This window comes from Marmota flaviventris, chromosome 12, assembly GCF_047511675.1.
Source record: "Marmota flaviventris isolate mMarFla1 chromosome 12, mMarFla1.hap1, whole genome shotgun sequence".
In the NCBI taxonomy this organism is placed as follows: domain Eukaryota; kingdom Metazoa; phylum Chordata; class Mammalia; order Rodentia; family Sciuridae; genus Marmota; species Marmota flaviventris.
Window position 1 is genome coordinate 13,153,364 of NC_092509.1, and position 24,477 is coordinate 13,177,840.

At 38.2% G+C, this 24,477-nt stretch overlaps 1 protein-coding gene and 2 pseudogenes across 4 annotated transcripts in view; 1 reads left to right on the forward strand and 2 right to left on the reverse strand.

Annotated features, from left to right (window-relative positions):
• The window catches only part of Arid4b (AT-rich interaction domain 4B), a 143,702-nt gene that overhangs the window by 115,721 nt on the left and 3,504 nt on the right, over positions 1-24,477 (reverse strand). The window lies entirely within an intron of this gene.
• LOC114102497 (actin-related protein 3B-like) lies at positions 298-6,962 on the reverse strand (annotated as a pseudogene).
• LOC114102523 (large ribosomal subunit protein eL27-like) lies at positions 15,041-18,713 on the forward strand (annotated as a pseudogene).

A 24,477-nucleotide genomic window follows, 5' to 3' on the forward strand; every position in this document is an offset into this window, starting at 1 on the left:
ACAATTCCAGAAAGCTCAAACAAAACAACTAACAGACACAGTACCCCATGATGACTCTCACACAACACTGTTTAGTGTTCAGACTTCACATCACCCCAGGAAAGTGTATCATTTTCTACTAAACATGTGGCAAAAAGTCTTCCCTTTATTCTGTTTGCCTATAAACATATCGGAACATGCCCCATAATTAAAAACGTTATTACAGCACTCCATGACATCAATATCTACTCGTGCTTAGTACCAGCCAGTTGTACCAAATACCATAAAATACAAAATGATAGGAAATATAAACATCGATTTGTATTTCAAGTTTATAAAGTTTTATTTAAAAAAATAAGCTGGGAGGATCAGTGTTTACGTCCCCACGATATTTCCAGGGGGGGACTATTTCACACCATTTTTTTCTCTAATAATTTTTAAAGTTGCATTTGAATTCCTTCAGAATTGTATTTGTTGACTAGAAGCTCAGATGGGGGGGGGCAGAGAGGGAGAGAGGCAGAAGGGCAGATCGCCGCCAGCACGTCAAGAACGGCTTCGTGAAGATGGCACGGTGCCTCGTACAATGGGCACTGCCAGCTCACGGCGGGACCCCACACCAAGCGTCGCCTGTACAGGAGCTGCAGTCTTCTCTGGGCTCTGAGGACACTCGTTCCCAATATGACACTATGGAATGCGACTTCAAGGCAGACACCTAGACATGACTCCGAAGACGGGGTTGTGGCGGCAGATGCTGGGGCCGTACTCCTCATAGTCCTTCTTGGTGTGACAGACCTGAAAGAAATCAGGCGTGGAGGCCAGCATCCAGCCTCCAAACCACACGGCGTAGCGCTGCATGTGATGTGTTATCACCTGCATCTCCATGGGCTTGAGCTTTATTCTGCCGCCGCTGAGCTCTTCGCTAAATTTTAATCTGGCATCCACCACTCTTTTTAAATCTCTCTGCAGTCGACGTCTGCCACAGTCTGGCTGGGCACAAATCACGAGCCACTGAAGCAGGAACAAACTTTATTTCTGAACTCTACCAGCACACTTCACACACGCTCCTGGGAAATCGACCGCCAAGCAACTCCTCCATGAACCAGCAACTGGAAATATCCCCTCCAGAAATCCCTCCTCCTGCACTTCCCCAACCAATGGGAACACTCCGGGAATCCCCTGGAATCCCCACGAGAACTCCAAAGTAATGCAAGAACTCCAAAGTCGCAGCTGAGGCAGATAGTAATGCCTCGCCTGTCAACCAACACTGTTGGCAAAATGCCAGGGGCCATACCGACTCGGCTGTGGCTCTCAGCATCTCCCCCCCTCTGTTTAATTAAACAACAAGCAATGTGGCTTAGGGACCGTGCCTGTTAGGTTGTCCAATACAACATATGGTCCTTACCCGTCATCGGATGAGCTGACCTCTAGGCGTCAGCCTCCTGTCTTAGGTTGGTACCACTGCAATTGGATCATACCCGTCACTGACTACCGGTCCAGCACACAGCCATACTTGTGGAAAGGCCTTTGTACCAGTGGGGGGGGGGGGGTGAGGTTCTTTGCCTCACCTCTGTTGACCCCCAAATTTGGCCTTGGTGCCACTGGGGGGGTGAGGTTCTTTGCCTCACCTCTGCTGGCCCCCAAATTTTAGACCATCACTAGCAGAAGGGAGGAGGATACAGAAATGCCATGACACTAAGCCAATTGATGGCTCCTTTGAAAAATTGTACCACCGGTGACACCACCAGCAAAGATACTCCAGCATTACCACAATTCGCTGCACCAACAGATAGTTCACAATGTATACAAGTGATACATAGTCCAGGCAAGTTCTGCAAGCAGTTCAAAGCAGAGAAATCTATGAATATGTCCATTTCCTCCCAAAGTAAATCGACTCCTTGAATGAGCATTACTTGTTGAGTTATTATTCATTCATGCATCAGTTTATACAGTTTGTTGTGATAACTATCGAAGAAGCTGTAGTTTGGTTTTATCTTTGTCTTCACCAGCACTGGGATGAAGATAGGAATTCTGGCAATGATGCTAAAAAAAAATTATGTAACATTCCAACAGGTACTAAAAAAACAATTTTCTGAACAATTTACATTATCCTGAACAGAATTATTAAATATAATGAAAAGGAAAGGTGAAAGTAAACAAACAGATCTGTTAACCTCCTTATTTGTTCACATATTAAAACAATCCTCAACAGCTGTTTACCCAATTTAAATTAAACCATTAAAAATCACATGAATAAAAATAAATTCGGATCCATTTTTTCATGAGCGCTCCTTATATATGATATATGGACATACACACACACAGACATACAACACAAAACACAAGTGTGCACACAAACATACAACACATAAGACAATAGTAAAAGCCTTGTAGCTTTACACAGGTGAAATCTCCATTGCAATGTTTAAAAACTCCAGTGTCAAAAAATAAAACTGATCAGAAAAACATTAACCTAGGTCTGTATGAGATCAAAAAATAAAATAGAACTTTATGATGTGGGAAAAGGCAATAATAAAATAGATATTGAAAAAAGCATCCTGGTTAATCACTGTCGCAGATGTAAGAATAGCCAAGCTGGAGCTCTGGATATCAGCTGTTATGGATTTGAGTCAAATCATCTTCTTTTTGGTCTGTAGAAATCACTTTGGTTAATCTCTCTTGAATCCAAATCGGCTGCTGTTCTCCCTGTGGAAACACACAAACAGAACTCCGACTCCAGACAATCACTGGGTCAGGACCTTTCCATTGTCCTGTTAGAATATCCTTCCAAAGTACCTTAGGCTTATGTACATTTTTTGGACACATATGCCTTTCTGCAGCACTAAGCCCTGATGAATCCAAATTTAAAAAGTTAAGAGTAAAAAGGGTTATTTTAAGTTTATCTTTGGGGGATATATACCCCTTTCCAATTCCCTCTTTTTGCTTTAATAAGTACATTTTAATAGTTTGATGAGCTCTTTCAACTATGCCTTGTCCCTGTGGATTGTATGGGATTCCTGTTATATGAGTAATGCCAAATGATGAGCAAAATTGTTTAAGAGAGGTAGAGGTATAGCCAGGACCATTATCTGTTTTTAACCGTTTTGGAACGCCCACAGTGGCAAAATTTTGTAAGCAATGAGCTATAATATCTTTAGTTTTTTCTCCGGCATGAAGGGAGCCCATCAAAAATCCGGAAGAAGTATCAACTGTAACATGCAAATATTTTAACTTTCCAAATTCTGGCAAGTGTGTGACGTCCATCTGTCAAATATGGTTAGGTATCAGTCCTCTAGGATTGACTCCAAGGTTAACTTGTGGTAAAAAGGTCACACAATTTTGACATTGTTTTATTATTTGTCTAGCTTGTTCCTTAGTTATTTTAAAACGCTTTTGTAAAGTATTAGCATTGACATGGAACCTTTTATGAAAATTTGTAGCTTCTTCTAGTGCAGAGAAAATATGTATGTCATGTGTAGTTTTATCTGCTAAATCATTGCCCAATCTAAGGGCTCCAGGCAATCCTGTATGTGCTCTGATATGTCCTATAAAGAATGGATCTTTTCTGTCCCATATTAAACTTTGTATAGTGGAAAACAAAGAGAAAACAGTAGAGGAAGGGGAAATCCTACCAGCATCTTCAAGGGATACTATAGCAATAACTATATACTGACTCTCAGAAAATAAATTAAATACAGTATCTTTAAACATCACAAAAGCTTGTAATACTGCATTAAGCTCTACCTTTTGAGCTGATTGTTTGGGTAATAAAAATGTAAAAGTTTGATCGGGGTAACTACTGCTGCTGTACCATTATTTGACCCATCAGTGAATACATTTGGAGCATTCATGATAGGGGTTTTTCTTGTCATTTTTGGAAAAACTACAGGATACAAAGACCAAAAAGACAACAAAGGATTAGATGGTAAGTGATTATCAAATGAAACATTAGATTTACACATGATTATTGCCCAAGTATTTAACTCATTAGCTAACTCAGCAATTTGATCCATAGTATATGGAATAATAATTTTATTGGGAGAAATTCCAAACACTCCCTTTGCTGCTTTTATTCCTTTGAGTATTAATTGTCCTACAGCCTCAGGATACCTAGTAAGAATAGTGTTAGAAGAATAAGATAAATGTATCCACAATAATGGACCTTCTTGCCAAAATACTCCAGTAGGAATATTTTTTGTTGGTAGTAAAATAAATAATAAAGGCAAACTTATATCAATTCTATCCAAATGCATATTTTCCATATATGCTTCAATAATTTTTAATGCCTTTCTTGCTTCAGGCGTTAACATGTGGGGTGAATTTGGATCTGATGGACCTTTTAGGATATCAAATAAAGGTCCCAACTCTCCTGTTGGTATGCCTAGATAAAGCCTTATCCAATTTATGTCTCCTAATAACTTTTGTAAGTCGTTAAGTGATTTGAGTTGATCTACTCTCCATGTTTCCATGGTCTAATGGCCTCCTTGCACCATCTGTTTGCTTGCTCAAAGGCTAGCTGTTTAATTAATGGCATTGCTTGCTCTGTATCCCCAAAAACTCTGGTAGCTCTTTGAATAACCCTATCTACAAATTCAGCGTAAGGTTCATTAGCTCCCTGTATTACCTTAGATAATTGACCTTGTAAATCTCCATGTCCTTGCAAAGTCTTCCATGCCCTAACTGCGTCTGCAGCAATTTGTGCATATATAGCAGGATCATATTCAATTTGTTGCCGTTGACCCTCATAAGGTCCTTTTCCTAACAACATATTTAGATTTCTTTGAGGGTAACCGGCTGCTGCATTTCGCCTAGCCGTCTCCATGCAAAATTCCTTATTGGCAACCTTCCATAACAAATATTGTCCTCCATTTAGCACAGATTTACACATGCTAGCCCAATCTGCTGGCATCATGTCCAAGTTGGTAATGGATTCGACCATGCTTACAGTGAAGGGTGCTTGAAGACCATAGGTTGTTACAGCCTCGTTTAACTGCTTTACTGTTTTGAAATCTAAAGCACAGTGAATTCGCTGCCCTCCTGCCTGCTCAAGTACAGGGCATGCTAATCTTTGAGGTACTATCTCAGGATCCCATCTATCAACTACGTGGTTGGGGGCCACTCAGCTGTCTCCATAGGTGGAGCTGTTGGTTGAATTACACCCTCTGGTGATAGAACGGTGTTAGTAGCAGCCTCCTGTTGTAGCTTTTTCCCTAATAGCTGTTTCTCCTCTAAGCTTTCTTCCTTTAAATTTTCTTCCTCTATCTGACTAGCTCGAGAGACCTTCTCTTTTACTTGATCTACGATGTCTTTCTCCATGGTCTGAACCTCTAACAATTTACTTAACACTCTTTCGGTTTGTTTTTTACTAATTTCTAATCTACTATAAAGATAACGCAATCCAATAAGATAACACAAAACAAAACCGAAACAGAATGAAACAAAAACGGAACAAAAAATCATTGTATCAATTTTCCTATTTTCTTGACATGTGCATTTGTGGTCTATTTCTATCTCTTCCTCAGGGGCGAACAACTTCAAACCTTGAGCCAACCATTTTTCCCAGTTTGCCTGAGAATGTTCTAGGGATAGGCAGCTTGAAACAAAAGCAAAACCAATCAAAACAAGAACACATTGTTTTCTGAAATGGTCACCCATTCTCTCGCCTTCCCTTATGGGCGAGCAATTTCACTTACCCCGGAGCTTCAGGCGTTCCCTGAACGGGCCGCCAAATGCCGCAGTCTGGCTGGGCACAAATCACGAGCCACTGAAGCAGGAACAAACTTTATTTCTGAACTCTACCACCACACTTCACACGCGCTCCTGGGAAATCTGCCGACTGCCACGCGGCTCCTCCAGGAACCAGCAACCGGAAATATCCCCTCCGGAAATCCCCCCTCCTGCACTTCCCCAACCAATGGGAACTCTCCGGGAATCCCCAGGAGAACTCCAAAGTAGCGCAAGAACTCCAAAGTAGTGGCCGAGGCGGATAGTTATGCCTCGCCTGTCAACCAATACTGATGGCAAAATGCCAGGGGCCATACCGACTCAGCTGTGGCTCTTAGCAGACATCCAAAATCCCTGAACATTGTCGAGCCTCCTGAAACACGACATTCTTATACAGCGGGCGACGGACATCAACGGGACAGTTCTGTATTACTTCATCAACAACATCCGAGTCAACAACATCTGAGATGGACTCCATGAAGTCTGGGTTGGCAAACTCTGGGTGAAAGAATATTTCAGGTCCCAGGAACCTCTCATACCCAACAACTATAACAAACTTCTTCTGGTTGATTGCGTTGATACCCGTGTATTGTTTGATCCACTTCCGGGAATCCACATCATACTTAGCAAACTCCTTGACTATATCAGGGCAAATGTAACAGTATTTCTCCTTAATGGCTTTTGCCGTCTCCAGTGACTGCTCAGGAGGGATTCCCACCTCCCGCTCCCTTAGCAGCTGTTGAAAGAAATAAGTAATATCTCTACCTGCAATCGGGACGTGCTTGATGCAGCTTCCAATGACATACCCTTCTGCCACTGGGATAACATGGGTGACTCCGTCTCCACTGTCAATGACAATCCCTGTCAGGGTCCGCTCGCCAACCTGTCGAGATGTCCAAGAGGCTGCTAATGCCAGCACTGCCTGAACTGCAATGTAGAGTCCTGGTACATTAAATGATTCAAACCTAATTTCTGCAAGATATTCTCTATTTTCTGGTGTATTCAGTGGAGGTTCTGTCATTAAAAAATAATGGTCCTCAGGTTCAGCTCTAAGGTATTTGAAAACCACTTGTTCCATGAACCTTTCCATAAGATCCCAGTCTTCAATGATTCCATGTCGAATTGGCCACTTTGTAGCATAGGTAGGCTTATGGATGGCTTCATCTCCTATGAAAAAGTCAAGGTCATAAACGCCCCTCAACACTCTCCTTTGGGCTTGGTCAACCACCTTTGCTGACTCTCTGATGGCAATACCCGGTGCCACAGTCTACCATGCAGGGAGGCAGGGAACCCGCCATGCTAGGCGCGGCGCTTAGGCCCACCAGCCGCTGAGAGCGACAGGCCGCTGTCCGCCTGGCTGCCCGCTCGCCCGGCACGCCACTTTCCTTATTCATATTTCTTACATGCTGAAAGTAAGGCTTAAAGAAATAAAATGCCTAAGGCAAAGTAACTAGCTAAGAAGCTGAGCCACTGTACTGTATTATCTATCATAAGAGTAATGAGGTAAATATAATAACACATCCTGAAACACATTCTTTCACTTCTTTTTTTTTTTTTTAACTTTTTTTGGTAGTTGTGGATGGACAGAATGCCTTTATTTTATTTGTTTATTCTTATGTGGTGCTGAGGATTGAACCCAGCACCCCATGCATGCTAGGCAAGAGCTCTGCCACTGAGCCCCAGCCCCAGCCACCTCTTTTACTTCTAATTCTAATACACTTCTGATGAAGTTTGACAACTAAAAACGGCACTTGAATCTATCACCTCCATGAAAATAAGGAATAGGTATTTTAATTTTTAACAAGTGAAAATTTGAATATAATACCAAAAGTACTATCAAACTCAAATCATCCACAAATCTACATTCTAGGCACACAGTACCAAATACTTCACATATGAAAAACAAAATTTGAGAGCAAGAATTTACAACTCAGGGCACAAGAAACTTTATAAAACTCATTTTATTCTGATGCACACATTAAAATAAGTGTCAATTGAATACTTACTTCCTGTTTTTAGAGAACTGTAGGGCCCATGCTAGAAATAAGCCCAAATGTGTAATGATAGGACAGAGAAGGATCAGAAACAGGAAAGATATCCCAGAATCACAGAATCCTGTCATGCCACAAGAATCAAATCTCTGGTTACAACTCGATCTTCAGACACATTCTAACTTAAATCATATTTAAATATCAGTTATATTTGCAAAGGAATACACCATAAGGCAATCTAGAAAGATTTTTTCAAACCAGAGAATTGAGAAAAATCTCAATTACTTGCCTAAGTTTCTAATAAGACAGAATTAGCTGACAACTGCTTCCATCTAGAACATCTACAACATGAGCTAGAGAATGCTAACATATAGGGAGGAGTAGGGGGGAAAGGAAGGACAGAATAGAACAGACATTATGATTGACGTATGTACATTCCAAGTATGTATTATATGTCAAAATACATTCTGCTGTCATGTATGACTAAAAAAAAATAAAAAATAAATCGTATGGCAAAAAAAAAAAGAGAATGCTAACATATAAATGTTTTGTTTGTCAACATGGAAGTAGGAATAATATGGTATAAGCCTGTCTCTAAATTTTCCTTCAACAAGGGTTTTTTGACAGCCATTTCTGCCACCTACTCCTTTTACTGTGGAGATGTATAGATCTACTCTCCTTCACCTTGTACTGCTTCACATGTGCTTGCCTCACAGAATAAAGGTTTTAAGAGTTTGAAAGACCTGAGTTAACATGCCCAAAGAAAGAATAAGAGATGACAACATTACCTCCAAAAACACTATCCAGAAACACACAATATAATCCTAAGCAAATTAACTTAAAAATGCATTTGGACTGGGGTTGTAGCTCAGTGGTAAAGCACTTGCCTCCCACATGTGAGGCCCTAGGTTTGATCCTCAGCACCACGTAAAAATAAATAAATAAAGATATTGTGTCCATCTACAACTAAAAATTAAAAATAAAAAATAAAGAATGCAATTAGTGCCCCGTTAATTATTTTCTATAGCAATCCTTTTAACAATAATCATAGTAAGTACAAAAGCCTATAGCTTAAAAATGAGTTTTATCATTTAGACTAAGATTCAAATCATAGAACATCTCATCTCTCTCTGCTTTTTGATCACCCTGTGAGCTGCTTCCCTCTGCCACACTCTTCCGCCATGATGTTCAGCTTTACCTGGAGCCCCGAAGATTGGAACCGGCCTTCTCTGAACTAAGACCTCTGAAACTATATTAGATGAATTATACTACAGAGCTTCCTGACCTTGAAAGCTATTGGGCTTAGGAATGGATTGCTAAACCAGGTCAAGGAATCCTTTCTCCAGAGAAAGAACCAGAAGGATGAAGGGGATTTGGGAAGTCATTTAAGTAGACGAAAATCAATCTTAGTTTTAAAGACCAAGCTCCTTGAGAAGAAATGCCATGACTTTATACCAACATCTAACAACCCTCACTTTTTACTTGTGTCTGACTTGATGATGTAGCTTCAAACCATTTCCTTATTTTTCTTTTCTCAGCTGAGGGAGAGAATAGTAAGCCAGTATCTTTAGAACCCTTGCTTATTTTAAAGTCAACATTAAGCCACCATTCTATCCTCTTTTGCAGGCTAACTAATCCCTTTTCTGTAGCCTTTTCTCATAAACATTACTTTTTAATCCTTTAATTGTCTGTGGTTCTTCTGTGAAAAGTCTCCATGATTTCCTATCTGTGTGTAGTTTGGAGCCCTAGACTGAACACAACACTCCAGTAAGAGTTTTAAATGCTGAATATAGCAAACCAGTTGCTTCTGAGTACTTAAACAATTTTACTTCTGTTCCATGTAACACTTCTTTTTTATTTTTTGAAAGCAGTGATATCTTGAACTGTGTACACTTCCATTAACTTGCTACACTTGTTCTTTGCTTTCTAATTTTCCCTTGAGTCTCCGATGTAATTCCATGCCTATAGTAAATTGCCCAATAATATATTGAATGAATGAATTAATGTTCAAATGAATGAATTTCAAATAGATTTTTGTGGGTTGTTGTTAAGATCCAATTTGATAATTTATTGTATAGTTCTTTATAATTTAGGTGAATCCTTCTCTTTCATAAAAAAAAACTTGCATACATGTAATTTAAATATTTTCCTTCAATACTAACTTGTTATAATATTTTTTAAATATTTATTTTTTTAGTTTTAGGTGGACACAATCTCTTTATTTTATTTTTATGTGGTGCTGAGAATTGAACCCAGTGCCTCACACATGCTAGACAAATGTTCTACCTCTGAGCCACAACCCCAGCCCTTATAATATTTTTTAAATCCTTTATTTTGAAAGTGTGTAAATCCAAGGGCCACAATTTTAATTTGCTGTTGATTATTAAAAATCATGAATGCTGATGTAAAATGAAAGATATATAGAATAATAAAAATAAATTTCTTCTGCCCCTTAGAAAAAAAATCATAGAACAAATTAAGAGTTAAGCTACTCATCTATTTTTCAGCACTGTGCAAAGTCTAGAAAGAATGAATTCTGAAAACAAAATTTACTTTAGAAGGGTCAAATGAAGCCAAGTATGGTGGCACATACCTATAATCCCAGCCGCTCTAGAGGCTGAGGCCAGGAGGATCTCAAGTTCAAAGCCAGCCTCAGGAAAAGCAAGGCACTAAGCAACTCAGTGAGACTCTGTCTCTAAATAAAATACAAAATAGGGCTGTGTGGGGATGTGGCTCAGCGGTCCAGTGCCCTGAGTTCAATCCACAGTACCACACCCACCCCCCACAAAAAAAGAAAAAAATGACTGCATCCTATATCCCAAAATATGTGAAAATATTATATTACCTATCAAGGAAAGACTTTCCATTGCAGATTGAATTAACATTGCCTATCAACTAATTTTGAAATGGAACAATTACTCTGGGTTATCTTGTTGGGTCCAATATAATCACAAGGATCCTTATTCACGAAAGAGGTAGCCTGAGAAGCATAGTCAGAGTCAGAGAGATATTAGGTTGCTGGCACTGAAGATAGAGACCAGGAGAAAAGGAATGTTTTTATTGGGGAACCTGAGGTAGGAGTATCTTAAAGTTCAAGGGCAGCCTAAGGCAACTTAGCAAGACCCTGTCTCAAAATAAAAAGAAAAAGGGCTGGGGATGTGACTCAGTGGTAGAGCATCCCTGGGGTTTGGCAGTACCCAAACAATAAGTAAGGGAAAAGAGAGAAGAGAGAAAGTACTCAGGTTCTTAACCTCTGCTGGAAAAAGCAAGGAAATTCTTCTCCCTTGGAGCCTGAATTCGGAAGGAAAATGCCTAATAAGACCCATGTAGGATTTCTGACCTCCAGAACTGTTTAAAAAAAAAAATGTCTATGTTATTTTAATAGCCAACTAAATTTGTAATAATTTGTTACAGCAACAATATAAAATACAGCCCAATCTGCAAAGTAAATTTGCTAAATGATTTTGTGAAATAGTCAAAAGTAAAATTTAGTAATATATGCTTATAAAAACTTCTGTCCCATTGTTTGCTTCAAAATTCAACAGGCATGGGGCTGGGATTGTGACTTCGTGGTAGAACGCTTGCTTAGCATGTGTAAGGCACTGGGTTCAACTCTCAACACCACATATAATTAAATTAAAAAATAAAGATCCATTGACAACTAAAAGCATATTTTAAAAAAATACTCTTACACAACAATTTCTTGACTCTTAACAAATTTTAGCAATTAATCCTGAATTTAAAACTTCACATGCTTTTAAAATATTACATCAATTTTCCCAGCACCAAACAAGAATGAAAAATTCCATGAAGTCTTTTTTTTTTTAATGAGAAGTTTAGACTTTCCAGAAAAAAAAAAAAAAAAAAACAGGTATGCTTTATTTATTTATTTACTTATTTATTTATTTGTGGTGCTGAGGATCAAACCCAGGGCCTCACACATGCTGGCAAGTGCTCTACCGCTGAGCCACAACCCCAGCCCCAAAATGAACTTGTTAAGAGAAGTCATCCTAAATGTAATGTCTTTTAAGGCTAAATAAACTTTTTGTATTGTCACTTGGCAAAAAAGTTGGGGTCTAACTCCAGAGGGCCAAAATGACCTTTGAAAGATCTCTTTCTAGCTACATAGGACACAGAGTATTTCAACTCAACCTGTGGCAATGCAACCTGAAGATTCATTTTTGAAAATATGAGGATTCATTTTTTTTCCTATTTCAAAGTATGAAGTCTTCAAAGCCTTACCCTGTTTTCCTGATTTACAATACTAATTTTCAAACTAGTGAATGTTTTCCCACCATAGTTTAATATGTTTTCATATGATTTCTTCTAATTTTTAAGAGAACAGAGTAAATGTATTTAAGATGCTTAATACCATGGTATCAATAAATTCTATCTTTATAAGTATTTTCTTTCTATAAAGAAAGTAGACAAAAAGATTCTAAACTATACTCACTGTTCAATAAAGCTATCAAAAGAACACTAAACAGCAACAACTAGGCAGCATGGATCAGTGTACTAACTGGAGTGCAGGCTCTGTGATCAGTTTAATGTGTGCCTATGGGCAAATCACTGAACAGTTTTGCATCTGATTCTTCAACCATACAAAGGGGAATTTTATCTGTGTTCTCTCTCTAAACCCAAATAAATGTGTAAATATGGAAACCTCTCAAAAGGGGGTGGGGGGATGAATGTTGCTGACCTGCCTCAAAGGGATGTTATAAGAAATAACTGATTAAACAGCTTACTGTTAAAGAATCCCTTATACAGAATAAGAATGTAGCTCAGTGGCAGAGCACATGACTGGCATGTTTACATATGTTCAAATCCCAGAACAAAAAGTAAAACAGAAATGATTTAAAAAAAAAAAAAAAAAGAATCATTTATAAACTGTTAATTCTGACCCTGAGCATCTGCTGAGGTCACTTGTCTACAGTGGTCTGTTCCAACATTAACCTTTCAATGAATACTAGTATGGATCCCAAGAGAGTCTGAGCTCCTTGAGAAGCAGCCATCCAGCAGAGGGTGACTCTTTCACTAGTCCTCACAGGTTACCTTTTTAGAAGCAATCACATGCAATTAGAGGCATTAACAGCAGCTGCAAAAATCACATATATGGCTACAAGAGGCTTTGTAGGTGTTACAGGTATTGGTAGAATGCCAACTAGTAGTATGAGACATTCAGAAGAGTTAAGAATACTTACAGTATACCTACCAAATGTTAAACACTCCTCTTAGTGAGGCCTCCAGAGACTTACCTACCAAAACTTAAAGAACCATTGTGGTGATCTATATAAATCATTTGGTGTTAGAGAAAAACAACACCTCCAATGCAAATAAAATCTTGCTAAACCCAGAAACAATGACATACATCTGTTTATACTGCTACAAAGGTTTAAAAGACATAATAATTATAGTATAAATCCATTTTTACAAAACCAAATAAGAATACTAAGAAAGAAAAAAGGAATAGAAAAATATATCACAATCTTGAATCAAGTTCCCCAGAGGAAGTGAGACTGGGAGAAAGTAACACTTTTACTGTTCACTGTAAACTATATTGTAATTTTTAAATATTTACAGCAAACTTTTATTCTTACAATAAAAGCTTAAATTTGTAAAGAATAGAACTAATTTAGAAAAATATTTCTCCAAGTCGGGGCAGGGCAAACAGGTGAATTACTAAGTGTCAAAAATTCTTTGATTTGCCTTTCTTAGGGGGGAAAACAAAATCCTATTCAGGAAGCTGAATCAGGAGGATCACAGGAGTCCAGGAGTTCAAGTTCAGCCTGCGAAACACAGCAAGAGATGATATCAAAAGGAAAATTAAAAAAGCACCACTACTTTCAGCAAGAAATTCAGATTAGGGGCTGGGGCTGTAGCTCAGTGGTAGAGCACTTGCCTAGATGTGTGAGGCACTGGGTTGGTTCCTCAGCACCATATAAATATAAAATAAATAAAATAAAGGTATTGTGCCATCTGTAACTAAAAGTATTTAAAAAAAAAAAAAAAGAAATTCAGATTTTTTTTTTTAGTTGTAGTTGGGCACAATACCTTTATTTTGTTTGTTTATTTTTATGTGGTGCTAAGGGTCGAACCCAGGGCCTCACACATGCTAGGTGAGCACTCTACTGCTAAGCCACAACCCCAGCCCAGAAATTAGATTTAAAAAAAGAAAGAAAGAAAAATGGAGGTAGAATACTTCCCTAACATGCACGAGACTCTAGTTTTTATCCCCAGGGCCATGGGGTGGGGGTGGGGGGACAAAAGACTTTTGATGAGCTATCCTTATCAACATAAAATTGAAAATATAAAAAGCTGAATTTTTAAAACCTTCCAAATATGTATAAGGAAAGCTGCCTCTCCTTTAAACTATGATAGTAGTAGTGGCTCCTCCACTTTCAGGACTGTTCAGCTTTCCTTTTACTCCTCTCCAGTATACTAGCTTGACAGGGCCCCAGCTTTTGCCTGTTCCACCCGGATGGTTTTCGGTGACTAACTGCCACATCAGAACAGTGATCTGATGAAGAGTCACAAAGCATTTCTGCCCTACATAAGCAAGAGTAGTGATGGATGTTTATCCAGGAAATTTAAAAAATAAAAAACCTCTCTCACCTAATCCAGTAAACAACCCTGTAGGTTGAGAAGTACAATTTACTTTTCCCTTAAAGAATAGTAAAAGAATACCATTCTGGATAAAATGGCAGCAAACCAGAAGGAAAGGTAAGTACTACATTTACTAAGAAAAGTTTCCACACTGATAAGGATCGAAAAAACAAAAATTGGATGCTTTTCACCTTCTAAACATTTTTTCAGGATTTCAAACAAAAAATAACAGGTTTTATCCTTAATCACAAAATTACAACTATTTCCTCAAACTTCTAAAATAAATAAGGATTAGAGTCCTCTCTCAGTTGATGGTGCATACCTGTAATCTAGCTATTTTAGGGCAGCAAGTCTGAGGCAAGATGATCAAAAATTTGAGTCCTATCTGGACAATTTAAGGAGACCCTGTCTTGGAATTAAAGTGGGGCAGGGGCTGGGATAGTAGCTCACTGGTAAAGCACTAGCCTACATGCAAAAGACCCTAGGTTTAATCCTCAGTAAAACACATCCCTACACACAAAACACACACCCGCAGACTAGAGTCACTATGTCACCCAGAATGCTTATTTAAATTCACAAATATTTGCACATTCTTTCTATAGAACTAACAATAATGGCTACAATTTATTAAAACTCATTATAGAGTAAATCCTGTTATTACATTTAGTCAATCTCCCAGCCCCTTTAAGTACTACAACCATTCCTCATTTTAGAGAACACCAGCCTTCTTAGAAAGTCGAAGAAAAATGCACAAACTAGGTAAGCATGAGGTCAAAATTAAAAACTCTTCAGCTAGGCAAGGTGGCACATGCCTTTAATCCCAGCAGCTCGGGAGGCTGAGGCAGGAGGATTGCAAGTTCAAAGCAAACTTCAGCAATTTAGCAAAGCACCACGAAATTCAGTGAGAGCCTGTCTCTAAATAAAATATAAAAAAGGGCTGGTGATATGGCTCAGTAGTTAAGTGCCCCTGAGTTCAATCCTTGGTACCAAAAAAAAAGGGAGGGGGCTGGGGATGTGGCTCAAGAGGTAGCGCGCTCGCCTGGCATGCGTGCGGCCAGGGTTCGATCTTCAGCACATACAAAACAAAGATGTTATGTCCGCCGAAAACTAAAAAAAATAAATATTAAAAATTCTCTCTCTCTCTCTTAAAAAATAAATTATGCCCTCCAATCAAACTATCAAATCTGGGGCTGGGGGATGGGTTGTAGCTCGTGGTAGAAAGCTTATCCAGGACATATGAGGCACTGGATTCAATCCTCAGCACCATTTAAAAATAAGTAAAGGTACTGTATCCATCTACAGCTAAAAATATATTAGTATATTTTTTAAAAGTGGGGGGCTAGGAAACACCTTAGTAGAGTGCTTTCCTTAGTATGTACAAGGCCCTGGGTTTGACTTCTAGAACCACAAAAAGAGAAGAAAATGTCAAATTAGAAGGCTGCAATCTGATATGTTTTAATAGTTTAAAGCTATATACAGAATTATTTCTCTCTCTTGTGGTTTTGTTTTTTGGTTTGTTTGTGTTTTTTTTAAACTAGGGATTGAACCAACAGGCGCTTTTCTTAACCACTGAACTACATCCCTAGCCATTTTTTGTTTTTTCTTTTTTTCTTAGAGACAGGGTCTTGCTGAGTTGCTTAGGGCCTCACTATGTTACTGAGGCTGGCTTTGAACTCATGATCCTCCTATCTCGGCCTCCAGAGCCACTGGGATTACAGGTGAGAATCACCAGATATAGCAAGAACTATTTTTCTTTTAATGATGTCAGCTAAAATTTGCTACTTAAAAATGATATATAGACTATGCTCCGTAAGATTTCCTTTCTTACAAATCAATATTAATGGCCCAGGGGCTGGGGTTGCAGCTCAGTCTTAGAGCATCTGCCTAGCACAGGTGAGGCCCTGGGTTTGATCCTTAGCATCACATTAATAAGTAAATGAATAAATGAATAAATTTTTAAAAAAAAAAAAGTTAAATTTAAAAAAAAAAAATTTTTTTTAATGGCCCAGAGAAGTAGACCCTCCACTACCTTACTAATAATACTAACATCAAGCTGGAAAGACACTGTCACAACTCAAGGTAATGCCCAATTTTATACTTATCTTTAATTGCTGAGTACATCTAAAAGTAGATATATTCTAATTTTCATGATAATTTCATAAATAAAAACTACAGGCTAGGGTTGTGGCTCAGAGGTAGAGCGCTCACCTAGCATGCGTGAGGCACTGGGTTCAATCCTCAGCACCACATAAAGCAAAATAAAGACATTGTGTCCACCTATAACTAAAGAAAAAAAACTTAAAAAACAAAAGAAATTGAGATGTGCTATTAAATAAATAAATAAGAGCCACTATGCTAAAAACTATGCTTCCAGATTTCCAGAGTAACCTTTTAATGATTTTATGCTTCCATGAAATCAAAGGTTAATTATAATTTTAAAAAATCAGATTCTTTTTAGGAATTAGAGCAATAAATACCTCAAGTAATATGTGTTTCACATAAAAATGTTTCAGGAACAATATAACTTTTTCTATTATAGAGTGATTTATTTATGTTTCTTGGTCCTGGGAATTGAATCTAGGGGCACTTTTAACACTAAGCTACCTCCCCAACTGCCCACTTTTTTTTTTTTTTTTTTTTTTTTTAAATACAGGCTCTCACTAAGTTGCGGAGGCTGGCCTCAAACTTGCATCCTCCTGCCTCAAGTCTCCCAAGTCACTGGAATTACAGGCACATATCAACTATGCCCATCTGATACTGCAGTAGTTTTTAAGCAATAGAAAATTAGTGATTAACTGATAATGGTAAGAGTAGAAGAATGAACAAACTATTCCTACTAACTCGATAAGAAACAGATAAGCTAAGAGACTGCTACAGAGTTTTGTTTCTTATCATTTGTATAGTGGGTTCCATCAACAACCTGATAAAAGCTATCAGAAAGCTTCTCTTTGGGAAAGCATATGTATGACCTTATGAAATTCTGCACATAACTCTGGAGGAAGGGAGAAACTTAGAGGATCCCAGAAGCCATACCTGCACTTTCTAAGTATGAACAAGTATTAATTAAAGGAGTATTAATTAAAGGAGTACTGAGAACTATGTTCAAAGTAAGGCAATATGTGATGATCAGCACAGCAGGGTAAATGTAAAATACAGTTTCTCTGTCTATGTAGGCTGATCTTTGATCTGCTTTTTATTTTCTAATAACCTGCTTGTATACCTTTCATAAAATCACCTTATGCTGTCTCTATTTTTTCAACATTTTTAGTTGCAGTTGGACATAATAACTTTATTTATTTTTTTAATGTGGTGCCTGGGATTGAACCCAGTGCCTCACATGTGCTAAGCAGGCACTCTACCACTGAGCCACAATCCCAGCCTTGTCTCCAACTTTAGTATCCAATTTCTAAAAGCATACTCTTTTACATGGAAAACTTGAATGTCAGAATTTCCTGCACATGAGAGTAGAAATACAATTTTTTATAACCAAACTTCTCTTTAAAGTTAAACTGATTAGTAAAATTAAAAGTTAACTATACTGATTGGTAGCTTAAGAAGTCACAAATACACTTTTTTTTTTAATATTTATTTTTTCTTAGTTTTCGGCAGACACATCTTTGTTTGTATATGGTGCTGAGGATCGAACCCGGGCCGCACGCATGCCAGGCGAGCGGGCTACCGCCTGAGCCACATCCCCAGCCCACTTTTTTTTTTTGAGACAAACTAAATTGCAAAGGCTGGCCTTGAACTTGTAATCCTTTTGCCTCAGCATACTAAGTAGCTGGGATTATAGACATGCGCCATAGGGCTCTGCTATATTATATTATTTTGATGCAAATTAATTAAATAAAAATACTTCAATCATCTTAGGAACAAAAGCCAAAGTCTGGTCATACTTCTAATGAATGAATGAAACAGCCTATGAGATTCTCTACTTTTGTTCCCAGACAAAGAAAGAAAGTATTAAATGCTATTTTTTAAACAATTCTTTTACTTTCTAGACTAGGTTGACTGCTGTCAAAATTGACAAGTCAAAAAAAAAAAAAAACAGGGAGAGTGGGACTGGTCCTTGCTGGACACAAAGCTCTCACCATGAAGAACACTGAGGATAACAGTACCTCAGCACTCCCACAACCACACTCTGGTGGCTGGAACTGACTACTATCCCTAGAGTAAAACTGCCTTGGGTAAGAAAATCACCAAACAGTCAAAGATCTTTTGTGATAGTTGAAAACTGCAATCATCTCATGTACACAAGGTACTCTATAGATATAGTCTTAGACAAAACTGTTGTCAATAAGGATGTTTTCAGAGACTCTGGTCTTAAGTCAAGGGCCTAAAGGGAAGTCAAGGTCAAGTTCAGAAAAAGGTACAAAGACAGGCAAGAACAAATGGTTCTTTCTGAAAATTTCTGCTTGAGATGTTTCTTCAGTCATTAAAATAATAAAAATAAAGATAATAAAATAACAGGCAGCACACACCTACAATCCCAGCTACTCCAGTAGCTGAGGCAAGAAAATCACAAGTCTAAGACCACTCTGGGCAAGTCTCTGTCTCAAAGTAAAAGGGGCTATATATGTACCTCAGTGGTAGAGTGCTCCTGGGTTCAATCCCTCATACCACAAAATAATAATAATACATGCCAGTCAGCATTTTCCGTAAGTATAAAATATCAACGCTTATTTCCAAAAATTAAGTAGCCCTACTTCATCCTAAATTCATTTCCAGTTATTCCCACAAAATATCTTGGTGTCCTCTGACTCTTTCTCCTCATTCCATGCTCAATCTGACAGGGACTCCTGTTGGATCTACCTTCAAAAGATATGTAGAAATATAGTCAGAATTTTTCACTCTGTGATGAGAGACTGCATCACTCCTACATAAACCCACAATAATTCCCTCGCCACCATCCCCTTTAGCTATCTAACCCCATTCACTGTTTTCTCTTTCCTTCACTCCAGGCACTCTGGACTCTGTTCTGTTCACTGAACGTGCTGCCACTCTGAACCCTGGCCTGCCACCCTGCCACTTGGCTAACTTGCTCACTATCTGCTCCATAGTGCTCTCAGTAAAGCCAACCCTCACACCACTGTACATAATACTGCAACTGTCCCTGCCTTATATTTCCTACCTTCCCTAAATCAGCTAAACTTTTTCTTTATCTCCACACTACTTAACACTTAATTCATTACATTTATTCTTATTTGTTTGCCACCAGGCACACCTTAAAATATAAGATCCACAAAGCCAGCAATTTCTACCCATTTTATTCTCTGATATATCCTAAATGGTAAGAACAGAGACTATCACATAATAAAACCATAAATTACGTGAATTCATTCAATATACATTATATGAATTTTTAAAATGTCCAAAGCCTAGACAGCCACTTCCAAGCCTGAAGTTAAAATACTCAACAAATTATCACAAAGCTAAAATGAATACCTGAAAATTGGAAGGTCCACTCTTAAAGAGTTAATAAAATAAAAAAATAACACATTTGTGGAAAAATTTACATATGAATGCTCACAGTATTATTCATAATAGATAAAAAGTGGAAATAACCTACTAGTCCATTAAATAATAAACAGATTAGCAAAATGTAGTATTACCCACAAAATGGAACATTATTCAGCAATAAAAGTACTGACACATTCAAAAAAATGGATAAACCCTGAGAACACTGTGCAAAGTCACAACTCAGACACAAAAGGCCTCATATTGTATGATTGCACCGACAGAAAATATCCAGAACAGGCAAATCCTTTCAGTCAGTAGATCAGTAGTTGCCAGTGAAGAACAGAAAGAGGAAGAGCAGGGAGTTAATGGGGAGGATGAAAATGCTCTGGAGTTAGGTAATAGTGATAGACACACAACTGTGTAAAAATAACGTGATGAACTGCATAGTTTTAAAAAGAATTTTGCAGTCTGAGAGTTATACCTCAATTTTTTAAAATATTTACTTTTTACTTGTATTTGGACACAATACCTTTACTATTTAATTAATTTATTTTTATGTGGTGTCAAGAATCAAACTCAGGGCTTCACACATGCTACTCAGGTATTCTACTGCTGGGCCACAACCCCTGCCCCAACACCTCAATTTTTAAAATTCAAAACCAAAACCAGAAACAACTGAGAGGACTGCCTGGCTCAATATTGACTGATCACCTATAATAAGGAAAGACTAAAAGTTGGTACTATCTTCTTGATTTTACTGTTTCAAGAACCCCATCCACCTACCAATAACAGGAAAATTATTTTAAAAGGGGAACAAAGGTTGTATTTTGGGGGCTATTCATCTATAAATAACAGCAAGTAGAACCTTCACATCATGTCAAATCCATCCAAATCCAATCATCCCCACCTTCAAACATATCCTCAACACTACCTCTTTTCTGACTCAGTTCATCACCATCTCTCTCAGAACTAACCTAACAGCCTCTTGACTGATCTCCCTTCTTCCACTTTTACTTCCGTACAACCTATTCTCCACACAGCAGTTACTGTTCTATCAGATGGCTTCAGTCTTCAGACCCTTCAAAGGCTGATGTGGTACACACATCTATAATCCCAGCAACCAGGAGGCTAAGGCAGAAGGATCACAAGCTCAAAGTCAGCCTGGACAACTCAGTGAAACCTTGTCCCAAAATTAAAAAAATAAAAAATAAAAAAGAGGGCTAGAGATATAACTCAGCTGGTAGAGTGTTGCTTTGCATGCACAAGGCCCTAGGTTTGATCCCCAGCCCACTAAATAAATAAGTAAATAAACAGGACTGTAGCTCAGTGGTAAAGTGTCTACCTCCCATGTGTGAGGCACTGGATTCACCACATTAAAATAAATAGATACTGTGTGTTTATCTATAACTAAAAACAAATTTGAAATAAAATTAATAAATAAATTATTAAAAAGAGCTGAGGATGTAGCTCAACAGTAAAGAGTCCCTAGGTTCAAGTGACAATTTTGCCAAAAAAGAAATTTTAGTTAAAAATTTGAAAAAAAAAATTTAGGTCAACAAAGACTAATAAGTTTTCCTGATATAGTTAGTTCACTTTCCTTTCCTACAACAAAATACCTAAGGTTGGGTAATTTATAAAGAAAAAAAAAGATTTAGGGGCTGGTGATATATAGCTCAGTTGGTAGAGTGCTTGCCTCGTATGTACAAAGCCTGGGTTCAATCCCCAAAACCAAAAAAAAGAGAGGGAGAGAGGGGGGTGGGGGGAGAAAAAAAGATTTAGTTAGCTCACAATTTCAGAGGCTAAAAGTCTCAGATCAGGCAATCCCACATGTTCAACCTTGACAGATACTGTAACTACTGGATGGAGTATGTGCAACAGACAGAGGAACTGGGAGAGGGCCCAGTTATTCTCTCTTTATAACAACTCTCTGGAGAGACCTAACTCACTGTCCAAACAGAACTACCTTACCTTAATCCCTCAAGGGCAGCATGCCCAAATGCCTCCTTTCTAAAAATCCTACCACTTCTTAACACCATCACACTGCAGACCAAGCTTATAACACATGAACCCTTGGTGGACACACTCAAACCATCCCAAACCACAGCATTAACATATTTAGATTTTATCTGAAGCTCATGCCATGGCCCACAAGGAATTACATTTTACTGGCCCTGGTGATCCTCTCTATCTCATTTCCTACTACTACAGCCATAATGGCCATTTTCCTGTTTCTTAAATATGCCAAGCTCAAACATGCCAAACACATAACACTTCAGGGTCTCTGCACTTGTTTCTTCTGTCCAGAATGCCCCTCCTCCAGAAAACTGAATGGCTCACTTTACCATATTTTTCTTATTATACTTAAATGTCATCTGTTAAAACAGATCCTCAGGCTGGGGATATAGTTCATTTGGTAAGAGTGCTTGCCATGCATGCACTAAGGCCTTGCATTCAATCCCCAGAACCACATACACTCAAAAAAAACGATCCTTCATTACCACCAAATCTGAAGTAGCACACTCGGTCTACTTCAGATTTGGTGGTAATGGTTATTCTACTTCAGCTTTGTTTTTCTTCACAGCACTAATCACTACATTTTTTCCCCTTAGTGTCTGTTTACCCTAATAGAAGGAAAACTCCATGAGGGTAAGAACTCTTACTTTGCTCACTGCTGCATCCTCAATACCCAGAGCCATGTGTAGCACAAATAAGGTACACTATCTGTTTGATGGCTGATTGGCAAAAACTCACTCCTCAGTGAAATATGCACTCATCTATTGTAGTTTATTAAATTAAACAAGGAATTACTAATTCAGAAAGAAGTATGATTTTACAAAATTACCTCTTGACCAAAAGACTACAAATTTATAACATAAAATATCATTGCCATATCAAGACTCTTAAATCCCTCAACTGTTATAATTAGGTACAAACTAACATTCACATTAGTTCATCCAAGTCTCTGACTTCAACTACCTGCTCTCTGAGTCTTTTAACTTAACTAGTAGGTCCACCTAGACATGAATGGCTTACCTCCTTAAGTATTAAAAACCCTATTCACCTTTACTGAAATGACAACATGCTTCAAATGAAAATAACATCTAATTCTCCTAGACAGAAACCTTCGTTTTCTTCCTACCTCAGGGTGAGTTAATAGATCTTAAATTCTACTTAAAAATTTCTCATCTTCCCCCTTTCCTCCACTCCTGCTGCATTAATTCAATCTCTTAATTCACAACTCACTTGGACTTCTCATGCACAATCTCCATACCTTCCATTCAGATCTTCCTTTTGATGTACTCACTAATATACCTCCGAATTGAATTTTACACAATGCAAATCCAACATCTTTGCCCCTTCTTAAAAATTTCAGTAGTTCCATGTAGCTTTTAAGAAAATTTTGAGCCAGGCACAGTGACACTCACCTGTAATCCCAACAACTCAGGAGGCCAAGTGAGGAGGACCACAAGTTCAAGGCCAGCCCCAGGGACTTTGCAAGGGCCTAGGTAACTCAGAGAGACCCTGTCTCAAAAAATATAAAGGGCTGGAGATGTAACTCAGTGGTAATGCATCCCTGGGTTCAATACAAGTATCAAAAAAGAAAAGAAAAGAAAAGGAAAAATTTTAGGTTGGGGGTGTAGCTCAGTGGTAGCCCATTTAACTAGCATGCGTTAAGACCCTAAAACTCTCTAGCACCACCAAAAAAGAAAAAAGAAAAAAATAGAGAAAAGGCAAAAAAGAAAGAAAGAAAATCAGGTGCAATGGCACACACCTGTAAGCCTAGCATCTTGGGAGTCTGAGGCAAGAATATCACAAGTTCAAGGCCAGTCTCAGCAACTTAGTGAGACCCTATTTCAAAAAATAAAAATGACTGGGGTTGCAGCTCAACAGCAAAACATTCTTGTTTAATCCCCAGCACCACTCCCCGCCAATACACACACACACACACACACACACACACACACACACACAAAATATTCAACTCCTTCACCCTGCTCCATCTCCTATTATTGATCATTGCCCTTCTATTCCCACCCTCAAACACATCATACTTTGTTACTACAGACATGGCAAACTACAAATACACCACTTCTGTTTTGTTCTTTATTGTCCGATATCTTGTCTATCCCTCTACCTGAAACACTTTTCTCCCATTATCTGTCTGGCAAAAGCTTTAACACTCAACTTACACAAAGTCATCAGGAAAACTTTCTGATTTAGACATTGTCTGTCCTCCCACAACTCTTACCACAATTACCATATGTTGGAATAAATACTCTTGTAATGCAATATACTATGAGTTTTGCTTTACTGTTCTTGTCTTCTACTAAATTGTGAACTCCTTGAAAGCAAGTCAGATAACTTATTCATGTTCATTTCACATTGCATGACACATAGAAGAGGTTGTTAAATGAACAATTTATAAAAGAGGGGCAAAGGCAGAGGAAGGAAAGGATGAAGGGAGGGAGGGAAGGAGAAAAGGATGTAATAAAGAGAGAAAAGGGGAAAGAAAGAGGTAGAAGGAACATGTGCACATATATAGGGCATTAAAAAAAGAGACATTTGTAATCAATCCACATTTTTACAGGGTCTAAGCCAGAGTTATTAAAGAAATAATGGAATATACAAAAAGCCAATCTACCCAGATTTTAAGTACAACTAACTAAATCACGGATCCCCTAAATCCCCTAAGATGTCTGGCCCATTTCATTCAAAAATACAC